Source organism: Urtica dioica, chromosome 10 (genome assembly GCF_054948205.1).
Source record: "Urtica dioica subsp. dioica isolate 48M chromosome 10, U.dioica_male_clone48M_v1_H2, whole genome shotgun sequence".
Taxonomy (NCBI): domain Eukaryota; kingdom Viridiplantae; phylum Streptophyta; class Magnoliopsida; order Rosales; family Urticaceae; genus Urtica; species Urtica dioica.
The window spans coordinates 17,515,382-17,526,286 of NC_142765.1; the positions used below are offsets into that span (position 1 = coordinate 17,515,382).

The 10,905-nt window shown below is 42.1% G+C and overlaps 1 long non-coding RNA gene and 1 other non-coding gene across 2 annotated transcripts; one reads left to right on the forward strand and one right to left on the reverse strand.

Annotated features, from left to right (window-relative positions):
* The first annotated feature begins 7 nt into the window (after positions 1–7).
* On the forward strand, positions 8–2,162 carry LOC149383635 (uncharacterized). Its single transcript, XR_016301888.1, has 3 exons — positions 8–30; positions 159–1,310; positions 2,134–2,162. It is a non-coding gene; the product is annotated as an uncharacterized LOC149383635 (long non-coding RNA).
* Positions 2,163–8,677: 6,515 nt separating this feature from the next.
* Positions 8,678–8,783, reverse strand: LOC149383636 (small nucleolar RNA R71). Its single transcript, XR_016301942.1, has one exon. It is a non-coding gene; the product is annotated as a small nucleolar RNA R71 (small nucleolar RNA).
* Between the last annotated feature and the right edge of the window lie 2,122 nt (positions 8,784–10,905).

A 10,905-nucleotide genomic window follows, 5' to 3' on the forward strand; every position in this document is an offset into this window, starting at 1 on the left:
AAGAAATGAAGACCGGATCTTGGTTTCGAGGTAAGTGTACGTTCGTCATCTTCTCCATCTTGTCTACTTCTTTGCTCTTCATCTTCAAAACCCATACATGAAGATCAAGGGTTTGAATCTCTTTCTTTTTCTCTCTCTCGGTTTTGCTGTCCTTGAAGCTTCTCGGAGTGGTACAAGGTCGAAGGAGAAGGATTTAAGCTCGTATTACCATCTTCAATTCAAGGTGAGGAATTGATTTTTTTCCCAAATTTTGAATCCGAAAATTAGGGTTCTTATTTTTGAATTGGGGCTTTCCTTCTCCGAGCTGTTTTGATGTGTTTTTTATGTGATTGGACTCGAATTCTTGGTGGTTGTACTTGGATTAATGATGAGTTGTGATGATTTCTCGAATTTTCGTTTGATTTGATAAACTGTTTGAAGAGCCTCTGTAAACGGATGTAGACAGTCCGATATGGTCTGAGATAATTTTTTTGGATATTTTTCATGGATAGTAGACTGTATGAGCTTTCTAAAATGACCAAGAACATGTAAATCCATGGAGTATTGAATGAGTTATGAATTTCCAAAGTTTGTGTTTCGCAGCAGTAAAACGAGATTTCCAGAATTGTAACAGTGAATTACGGGCTGTTTTTGAGATAGCTATTCTTGTCGTATATATGCTTGTAATATCTCGTTAGAAAGCTACATGAGTCTACTTTCATTTTCCGCTAGAATCAATCGATTTCAAGTTTTGTAGTTCGAGTTATGATGGCTTAAGCGCTAGTGGGTCAGGCTGTCGGGAATTCTTTTGACTTGGCTGAAATGAGTTTGTGATTTTGCTGTGATTCATTGGCCGTGACACTTGTTTTGGCTATGTGATTCATTTTGACTGTTTGTGATGTTGAAATTATAGGAGTGGCCTTGTTCGATTTGAATCGGTTTTGGGACGTGAATATGAGAATCGCTTGTCTAATTTCTAGAAATTTATTTGGATGAAGTGGGTTATGAGAAATTAACGTGTGTGTGTGAGTGTCTCTTGGTGTGCATGTTGTTTTGTTGAGGCCGAGGTGCCGAGTCTGCGATGGGATGGCTGAATGGCTGTCCACGCCGCAAGGGTTGGTAAGCTTTGATTCGTCGAGAATGAGGCGCTAGTATGCGCTGTACGGGGGCTACGAGGATGCTGCTGTTTCGGCAGCGGGACGGCACGAACCTTGAAGGTTTTGGCCTCGATTCGGACCTCGCCGTGCGCTCAGCCGCTCAGCCCCGGCCCCGCTGCCTCCGAGTCCCAGCCACCGAGCCGCTGTCCCCGAGTCCCCGGCCGGCCGTCCTAGGTTAGTGTATATATTAGTTTTTTTTTTATATAATCATATATTAGTTAGTTAGCTAGGTTAGTTAGGTTGATAAATATATATTAGTGTATAAATATATATTAGTGTATATATTAGTTAGTTAGGTTAGTGTATATATAATATGTTAGTTAATATGTTAGGTTAGTTAATTAATGTGAAATATGTAAGTTAATATATGTTAATAATTGTAAATGTTAATTAGATTAGGTTAAAATTAAGTTTAGGTTATTTGTATGATTAGTTTAAGTTTAAATTTCCCTGAAGAATGAATGAATATTTTTTTTCCTTTTTTTTTGCAAGTAATTTATTGGATAATTTAATAGTTAAAATCTTTAAATCTAATAAATATGAACATTTGTATTATTCATATTTATGTTAATAGACTTGGATATAACTTTTAAATTTTAGTTTTTAAATCATAGAATAACTCCCTATATGGAACCCGATATGGTTCTTCAAATTTTAGTTTTAATATGCTGATTATATATTGTAATATATAATCAGCATATTAAATTTTTTTAAAAAAGATAAAGAGCATCAGGTGCGAAAAGTCGCACCTGAAAGTCTTATACTATCAGGTGCGACTTTTCGCACCTGATAATCAAGAGGATTATCAGGTGCGGACTTTCGGGTGCGACTTTGTCGCATCTAAAGTCGCACCTGAAAGTACTTTTAGGTGGACTTTTGCACTTTCAGGTGCGAAAAAAGTCGCACCTGATGCTATATTTTGTACTAGTGAGAGCCGAACAACAACAATCTCAAGCACCACTTCCTAATTCCGATTCATATTCTCAATATTTCACAGGTTTTGGAGGATCCGATGCTAATCTTCCCGAGTATTAGTTTAATGTATTGTAATTTTATTTTGTTGTATTGTGTTTTTTTTAATTATTTTTTTTTTGCATTTCGATGTCGTTGTAATGTTATTTCGTTTCGGTATTAATATTAATGTCATTTTAGTTTGTCCAAAACTCCAAATTTCAATGTTGTATTTGAAAATAAATTTAAATGTAAATATGAATAATTTAAGGATAAATATGATATAATTTTATAAATCAGTGTAAATAAATATATTATAAATTTTACATGGACTAATTTTTTTTTTAGTGCAGTTAATAGTGTCGCGACATATTTGGCGCGACACCAAAAGCAATTAAGAACCCACGCCAAAATGGCGCGGGAAATGGAAATAGGGTGGACTCCACCCCGCTATATAGTGGGAATGGCGTTCGGGCGGAGTTGGTCTTAGTAAATGTTCCGATTTTTGGCCAAGTGAAAATTGAAAAACAACAATAAGAAACGCAGAGCTTCCTATGGAGCGGCTATTTTGCATTCTCTGGCGACAGGGCAATTTGGACGAGGAAAGAAGCTCTCACGAAAACCCCCAAAAAAATGCGGAGACTCGGCGAAATTTCAGGGGAATGGAAGAGATACGAGGTCTTCTGTTCGGTTAAAGGGAAAATGGGAGGTTATAATTTCTTCATAATATGGATTTGTTTCTGTGTCTTTGGCTTCGTCCTTTGCACATCTTGATGAAGCGGCGAGCCCTGCGGATCAAGGCTACCGATAGTAATGAATTGTCTTCTCTGGAATGTCTAGGGGTGTGGGAATCCTTGGACAGTGAGAGGGCTTTACTCTCATATTCAGAATTATTCCCAAGAAATTATTTTTTTTGTCTGAGACGAACTTGACGAGGGCTCAACTAGAAAACATGAGAATCAAGGTTGGTTTCGAAAGTTGTTCTGCGGTGGGCGGGGTTGGTATGAGTGGAGGTCTTGCTATGCTATGGCGAGATTCAGTTGATGTCAGAGTGGGATCTTTTTCCGGTTCTACATGGATGTGGATGTGGTAGAAGGTTCGGGGAAAAGGTGGCGTTTTTCGGTATGTACGGGATTGACTGGATGTGGATGTGGATGGGATCTAATTGCCTGGGTCAGCCAACTTTGGATTGACCCCTGGTTATGTGGGGGAGATTTGAATGAAATTAGATGTTTGTCAGAAAAATCGGGAGGTCAACCGAGACCACCGAGTCAGAATTTAGCTTTCCAGATGAAGATTAGAGTAAATGGTCTTGAGGAGGTTAAGTACGTTGGTGATCGATTTACTTGGAGACGGCTGACTGGGAATAATAAATCCTTGAGAACCTTGATCGCTGCTTGGCTAATGAGGATTGTCATGAGCTTTTCCCAAGAGGAGTGGTACGACATCTGGAGTTCAGAGGTTCCGATCACCGACCTCTCCTTCTCATGACGGAGGGAGAACGTAGTGACGGGATGAGAATTAACAAAAAGATACCTCTCTTTTTTTTTTTTTTTTTTTTTTTTTTTTTTTTTTTTTTGAAGCATGATGTTTAGAAGAGGACTGTGAGCAAGTAGTTTCGGAAGCTTGGTCGAAGGCGGGAGCTGATTTGACATTTTTCCAGGAGTCGATTGATCAGGTTCGATTTTCGCCGAGTAAATGGGGCCGAGACAAATTCAAGGAGATGAGGGAGATGATTGAGTCTCAGCAGGCTTTGGTGGAAATGGTTAACATGAATCTGATGCTAGGCCACGTGGAGTCAGTGAGACGTGAAGAGAGAAAATTAGAGGCTCTTCTTGATAAGGAGGAGATCTATTGGTGGCAACAGAGTCGAGTGGATTGGCTGAAAAATGGGGATCAAAACACGCAATTTTTTCATCGTAAAGCCTCGCAGAGACGAAAAAAGAACGTGATAAGAGGCCTTCAAGATTCAAGAACATGTAGGGGGAAAGTAACGACCAAATCAGCGGAGTCATAGTAGAGTGTTTCACTGATATTATTCAAATCTGCTAGGCCTATGAGGGAGTCAATTGAGACAAAGCTTGAGGGGATTCGACCGACGGTGACAAAATAAATGAATGCAAAATTGCTCAAGCCCTTTTCTAGCGATGAAGTCCGTCGGGAGCTGCGCCTCATAGAGCCTCAGGGAAAGATGGTCTCCCTGCCATGTTTTCCAACGATTTTGGCCTATCGTGGGTGATAAATCGGTTCACCTTTGCCTCAATGTTTTGCACAACGAGGCAGGGTTAGGGCAACTAAATGAGACAGTAATCGTTGATAGGTGCGTTAATCACGCGTAAAACTCCTATTTCCCGAACCAAAAACCGACGAGTCCTCAATTAATTTAATGGTTTTTAGTAGGTTTTTGAGTAATTTCAGGTTTAGATGAGCAATAGAGCGTCTACAATCAATTTCGTGGAAAAAGGACGGGATTTGGAGATAAAACGGTCGAAATAGAGTCAAAAAGCGCAAGCAAAAAATTGGCGAACTCGCGTGCCGCGCACCCACACCCGCGCGCCGCGCGATGGCAAAATTCGAAGACCGCGCACCGCGCCTCGGCAGTAGCTCGCCGCGCATACCGGGAAACGCAAACATGAAAATCACAGAGTCTTACGCGCGCTCCGCGCATAGCTGAAATTTGGAGCCGCGCGCCGCGCCCTTCTTCGGGTTTTGACGGACTTACTTTCCGTTTTTGATGTTTTTGAGCGAATCAACCCATTCCAAAGGCCCAATATGCTCCGAAAATCACCCCTTGACCTATATATGTAACTCTAAGCTCTGAAAACACAAGCTTCCCTTTTGTTTTAGTTTCTATTTTTGTTGTTTGGTTGTTCTTGAGAGCTTTTGAAAGAGGAAACGGCGTTCTTCAACGGAATTGACAACCCGACGAGTTCTCCTTCTCCGAATTCATTCGTTCTTCTATCTTCCCTTCCTTTTATTTATTTTATTGCTTTAAATTATTGTTGAACATCAATTTTATTTAATATGAATTCTGTTTTGGTTTCAATATTTATTTTAGTGCTTTTAATTATTCTTTTGTGTTTAGCGTTGAATATGAATTCCATTAGAGGCTAAGTTTCTTATGGGGTTGCGATGTAGCCGGGATTGATAAGGGTTAGGGGGTTCATTAGGGTTAGATAATTATTGTTTGCTTCATTATTATGGATTGCTTGATATGAATCGTTCATTATGCGTTCTTATGCTTGATCACCATTAGATCTGTTATCTAGGATTGTTTAGCTACTCGAGAGAGAGTAAATAATCGTGCTTTTGTTCATGTCTTCATAGTTGATCCTAGGTTTTAAACTCTAGGAAATTTGTGTAATCGGTTGAACTCTTGTTTCATTGCGTGTGATTATTTTAATAGGATTAGATGCCGAGAGGATAATAATCCGTCAATTGCATGGGTTTGCTAGAACACTCGAGAGAGGCTAGTGAATAATTTTGATAGAGTGAGATTAGCATCCATAGGAGTAGATTTTGCTGTTCAAACCCGAAACCCCCAACCTAGTTAGTTCCGGTGAAATCGCGACCCCTACCTTCTCTTCTTGCAAAACTCGTATTTAACTTTCTGCTTTAGTTTTATTATTTCTTTTGTTACAACCATCTTCTCAATTTTACTTGGAATTAATTAGCATCAAGTTTAGAAAATCGCTAGAGTAACTAGTCTCTGTGGGATCGATATCCGTTACTTACGTAACACTATCACTTGGGCGACACACGTACGCTTGCGTGCGCGAGAAATATCGCAACAAGTTTTTGGCACCGTTGCCGGGGACTAGTTTACAATAGCGATTGAAATTACTTGCTCTTGCTATTTAATTTCTGTATTTTTGTTTTCTAACTTTTCGTGTCACTTTCTTGCTTTTGAAGGTGTATGCGAAAAGACGGGTCATCTGCTCTCGCTCCAATAAACTCCGAGATCGAAAAATTTTGCAGGAAAAATCGAAAAGAATCAAAGGAACGAGCAATGGAAGAAAACAGGAACAATGCCGAGGAGCCCAAGACCCTATTCCAATACGGGCTACCACCGACCGATGCCACACAATCGGCCATTGTTCTGCCGGTTCTTGCGGGTAATCAGAATTTTGAGATCAAGACCGGCATAATACATATGGTCCAAGCGAATCAATTCGCTGGATCACCTGCCGAAGACCCGCAAGACCATCTGACAAACTTCGTCGAAATTGCAAACACGTTCAAGCTCCACAACGTGTCCGACGAAGCCATCCGCCTCCGCCTCTTCCCGTTCTCACTGCGGGACCGAGCCAAGACGTGGCTCAACTCCCTCCCGCCGGGCTCCATCACCTCGTGGGCGGACTTGCGCGTAAAATTCATCTCGAAGTTCTTCCCATTCGAGAAGATGCATAAGAGGCGTAACTGTTGGAATCGATCTAGGGTTTGAGAAAATAATTAACGCTTCGGTAAGCGGCGGAATTTTAAAAATTTTCTTTTACAAGTAAAACAGTTTTTACTAACCTAGACAAGTGCAAGTACATGTAATTAAAAACCAATATGAGCTAGAAGTTTACTAACCTTTCTTGAAGCTTGAACTTTGAAGAAGCTTGTGGAAAGTTTGCAACGCTCGTCTCCCGTCGCAGCACGTCTCTCTTTCTTTCCTCGGCACCTCGAGCAACCACGAAAGTTTCTATCACTAAATCACTCGAAAAGAAGGAATCAGTGAGTGGGCACTTTTAAACACTACGACTTGAGAACGAGTCTCGAAGTCGCAGAGCTAAACACTAGGTCGAGTGAGGACCTAGGTGCCAAGACAAGAAATAATCGAAAATAAACTAGAGAGAGAGAGAGAGGATTTTCGGCCAAGTTCTAGAGAGAGAGTCTCTCAAATCTCTTAAACTTGGATGAATGAAATGTGAGGAAATGAGGCTCCTATTTATAGGAGAGGTCTCACCTTCAATAAGGTAGTTTCCTCTTCTATAGAATATCACATATTCATGAGCAATTTCCTCTTTTTTCCCTTTGAGACACTCGGCCAACTCAAGGCTTCTAGAAGCCTTGATTTGTTTCCAATTTTGTTCAAGGCCTTGCCTTGTCTCTCACTTGGCCGATTACCCTAAAGCATCCTCATGCAAATTTGTTTCCTCTTTTTCTTTTGGCAAGTATCTTGATACATTTATGCACAAAATATTCTCTCTTGGTTGGGTATGTTGGGCGCCTATGTCCTTCTAGAATGGGCTTCTAGAAGCTTTTCCATTTGTTCATGACAACATGAAAAAGGCCCAATAAGAATTTTCAATAAAATTCTTATGAAATGAAATTAATTCACAAGGCCCAATGATCAAGTCATGGCCGAGTGAAACATGTCATAAAATGACCTTGTCAAAAATTTATTGACATTCATTTCATCGTTTGTCTCAAAAGACAAAAATACCCTTTTCACTATTTTCGTTCTTGTTTTGACTTAGCTTCCAGTTTAACTATTCCTATCGATGTGATTCGTGACAGTGACCTCATGGACCCAAATGAACAAAGCTTTAGCTAAAAAATTGGACTCAAAAGTTCACAAACCTTTTCCAAGTTTAGCTTAATGCCAACTGACTCCACTAAAGAGCTGACACTGAAAATCTCTCGGTTCAAATGAATTTATTTTCTACTCAAGAATTCGACCTAATTATGATGAGCGGATCCACTGAATATTATCTATGTTTTACCCTTCATGAATGTCATCAGCTAGTCGGGATTTACTAAATTACCATTTTACCCTTCTAGCTGTTATTTCCTCAACTCCTTTGTCGCTTGTGAATAAGTTAGAAACAATGTATTGACGAGGAGCTAACAAGTCACATTGTTTCATCCAAAAGAGTCAGGACTCAATTTGGACACTGGCCAGTTCATTTATTCACACTCCAAGGAACAAAGCATGAGGTGACATACATTGCATTTCAGCAATCTTGTACATGAATTCCATATCTATGAGAACTTCACAAAGTTACTCATGACAGACTCACAACTTAGTACTTCACCAATAGGCCTTGTTCGGAATCACATAGTGAGTCCGAACTTTGACTTTCTCAAATGAGAATACTAAGGTGTGAAATGGCATGTCTCATTTCAGGATTAAGGTAAGCATGATGCAATTCATACATAGTGACTTCGAGACATAAGAGGTTAAATGGTTTGTTCTTATATTGTCTCTAGAAGTGCACTGGTCAATTCAGTATCTTCGGAAGATACCTAGAAGAACTATAGAGTCCCAAACTCTCAATGCCTCATAACCAGACATCATAGATTCTTCTAACAATCATACTGAGGTCAATAGTCCTTTGACCCTAAGATTGCGAATATATCGTTTTAAGCAAACTACGAAGAGTTTGTTCATGCAAATCTACATTTGTCTCTTCGTAAGTTGTTTAGTTTGTTTATGGACTAAAAGACTATGGTTTTATCATAAAGCTTCAGACAAGGAAGATTGAATGAACGTTTCAACTTTTTATTAATGAATAAGCAATTACAAGCAAGAGTCTTCGTAAGACTATATGACATCAAATGTACATAAATAGACACTACTACTCTTCTTGTGGGCACCATTGACAACAGTAACGAAATCCATTCGTTCTCCCAGTTCGATGGTGAGTCGTTATTTGAAGCTTGGGGGCGCTTCAAAGAGCTTGAGAGAAAGTGCCCCAATCATGGCATCCAAGGGTGGATGATGGTGCAAATCTTCTACGGCGGCCTTTCTCCATCATCTCGCACCCTAGTCAATACGGCCGCCGGAGGGTCGTTCTTCCAAAAGACCGAGGAGGAAGCTCATGCCATTCTCGAGGAGCTCGCGTACAACAACGACCAATGTCCTTCCGAGCGAAGAATTCAGAAGCGCGAGTCGGTCACGCCCGAGATGGAAATGATAAAAGCCCTCGCAGCCCAAGTGGCCGACCTCACCAAAACGCTCCACGGGCAGCAAGCTACCGTTCAGGCTATCCACGCCCCTACTCCCGAGCCGTGCTTCTGGTGTGCCGGCCCTCATTCTAGCGATGAGTGCGCGCAAGGGAACAAGGGCCAACAAGCAAGCTTCATCAACAATCGGCCACCCTACAATCAAGGCCCGATGAGCAACTATCAGAATGAGGGATGGCGCGGTCCCCAGAATAACATGCCGATGCAACCTGCACCGCAAGCTCAACCTCGACCGCCACAGAATCAGCCCCGACCACCGCCATACCAAGCTCCTCCATTTCGGGCGTATAAGAACGAGACTAATTTGGAGGAGCTCGTAGCTAATCTGGCCACGTCGACGACTGCCTTTGTGAATACCACCACCGACTTCATGCATGAAACGAAGACAGCCATCTCGAACCAATCGACGCAGATCCGAAATCTCGAGACGTAGGTGGGGCAGCTCACCAACGCCATCCACACACGACCCCAAGGCACGCTTCCAAGCGCCCCCGAAGTGAATCCAAGGGAGCACTGCAATGCCATTGCTCATCAACACGTTGCAGCCACCGAGAGCCCGAAGAAAGAAGAAAAAGAGGCTGCCCCGGTCACCAAAGCTCCTAAGCCGCACCGCCGGTCCATACACATGAGCCGCCACTTCCGTTCCCGCAAAGGCTCACGGTGGCACTTTCCGCCGAGTGTAGTGCGCTTCTAAAACAAGAGCTCCCGCCAAAATTAGAAGATCCGGGGAAGTTCACATTGCCGTGCACCATCGGAGACATCTTCATCGAGAACGCGTTGTGCGATCTTGGTTCGGGCATCAACCTTATGCCGTCGGCCGTCTTCACCAAACTCGGGGTGGGTGAATTAAAACCCACGCGCACCACTCTCCAACTGGCGGATCGGACCGTAAGGCACCCACGCGGTTTCGTGGAAGACCTCCTCGTGAAAGTCGGAAAATTCACTTTTCCGGCCGATTTCTACGTCATCAACATGGACGAGGATCCCGATATTCCCATTCTCTTTGGAAGAGCTTTCTTGGCCACTTGCGGTGTGTGCATAGACATGCAAAAAGGTGAACTAAAGACGCGCGGGAAGAACGAGGAAGAGACGTTCGGGATCTGTAAAACCCGAAAGCGCACGAAGGAAAAAGAAGAGATCTACGTCATCGAGACGTACGAAGTCGCTACTCCACCACCCACACCTCCGCCACGTGCGCCTCCTGAAGAAAAATCAACAAAAACTGCGAGCATGGATGCAAAGCCGAAATCTCCATCCAAGCCATGGAGAGGACGTTGGCCGAAACCGTTCAAAGAGGCATAGAGGAAGAAAGAGCGCGTGAAAGAAGATCCACCACCGCCCGAGCGCGGCGGCGACGAGTAGGGGAGTTCTACCACCCCCGCGAGTTAAGTTCTCGGTCTCCCGTGTTTTTATGGATCTACATTGAGGACAATGTAGAGATTAAGTTTGGGGGGATGAACTACTTTGTGTGGGGTTTCTGTTAGATTAGGGTGTTAATTATTTAATTTTTATTTTCTTAATTTTGTTTGGTGATTGCTTATAAGTGATAGTATTAAAGTGTTTTCTCTCGTTACTTGCCAATGATACCATGTATTTTCAAAGAAATCCGAGTTCGAGTCAATTTTAAAATTTTTTGTGCTTCATTGTGATTGACTAGTGGTTTGAGTAACGCAATTTCGGTTGATTTTTCCCATTTATGCACACACGTCCGTCCCGGGGTTTGAGTAGTCCTTAGAGGTTCGATCACATCTTTAAATGTCTTTTAGCTCACGAACACTAAGAACCGCTCTAGCCCTCTTCGAGGCGAAATGACCTGACACGAACCTAGGAAAGATGACATAGGCCTTCATTTTGTTAGCCACTC